This window comes from Rhodotorula toruloides (assembly GCF_000320785.1).
Source record: "Rhodotorula toruloides NP11 unplaced genomic scaffold Scaffold94, whole genome shotgun sequence".
In the NCBI taxonomy this organism is placed as follows: domain Eukaryota; kingdom Fungi; phylum Basidiomycota; class Microbotryomycetes; order Sporidiobolales; family Sporidiobolaceae; genus Rhodotorula; species Rhodotorula toruloides.
The window spans coordinates 1-1,037 of NW_015623054.1; the positions used below are offsets into that span (position 1 = coordinate 1).

A 1,037-nucleotide genomic window follows, 5' to 3' on the forward strand; every position below is an offset into this window, starting at 1 on the left:
AGTCCGACGGACTTGATGCAAGGCGCAAGGCGAGGCGGAGGACTTGGTGGGTTAGGCGGAGATCAAGTGGGAGGAGGTTGGCCTCAACTTCAAGTGAGCGAGCGAGGTCATGCGGGTGCGGTATCCGCCCGTCACTATGCGCGCAGCCGCCTTCTGTACCTGCTCGAGCGTCTTGCTGACCGTTGTTCCTGGCTTGTACCACGCCGCCGCGCACCACGTCAACCGCGGCAGCACGACCGCTTCGACGAGCCGCCTCACATACTTCGCCTTCAGCCCGCCACGGCTCCGCGCCAGCAACCCAACTCCGACCATCGCCTTTGACGCCTTCGACACGCACGACGACATGTGCTCCTTGAAGGTGAGCCGCTCGTCGATCGTCACGCCGAGCATCCCGAGCGCTGACGAGTACTCGAGTTCCTCGCCGCAGAGCACAACCTTCGGATCGTTGGGCGAGAGAGAGAGAGAGATTCTTGTTTCAAGTCAGATCGGGTCTAAGTCCATGATGACCGGCAGAGACTGGCTGCCACAGCGTAAAATGGTAGAGGTGGGTATGCTACTGATGGGTGGAAGTCATTGGAGTGGACAGATAGGGCGAAAAGCGAATCAGAACTGAGCGAGAAGAGAAGGCCAAGAAGTGAGATAGAACGACGGCAAGTGGAAATGGGGCAAAGCGAGGTGGTTAGGCAGGTAGACGGGTGTGTGTGGAGTTAGGGGAAGAAGAAATGAGGCAAATTGGTCGCAAAATGAGAGAGAGATGAGGTGTATTGGTCTTGGTCTGGAAGAACGGCGACGACGGGTTCCGAAGCGGTCGAGGTGGGTTGAGCTGGTGTAGAGTCGTTGCGAAGGAGGTTGTGAGAGCAATGTGGAAGTTGGAGGCGGTTTGCAGGGGTTTTGAGGTGAGGACGGCGGAAAAGGGGGGAGGATGAGGGGAAAGGGCGAGGTCGGGAAGTCATCTGGCGGCTCCTTTCGCTTCGCCTCCCGCCCACTGTTCCTTCGTCTGCTTCTCCGCATCCTGCATCCTCAGTAGTCGCGGAAAG

The 1,037-nt window shown here is 58.5% G+C and overlaps 1 pseudogene across 1 annotated transcript; it reads right to left on the reverse strand.

The window, feature by feature from the left end:
• Positions 1-435, reverse strand: RHTO_08171 (reverse transcriptase; annotated as a pseudogene; the record flags this gene model as incomplete). Its single annotated transcript has 1 exon — positions 1-435.
• Between the last annotated feature and the right edge of the window lie 602 nt (positions 436-1,037).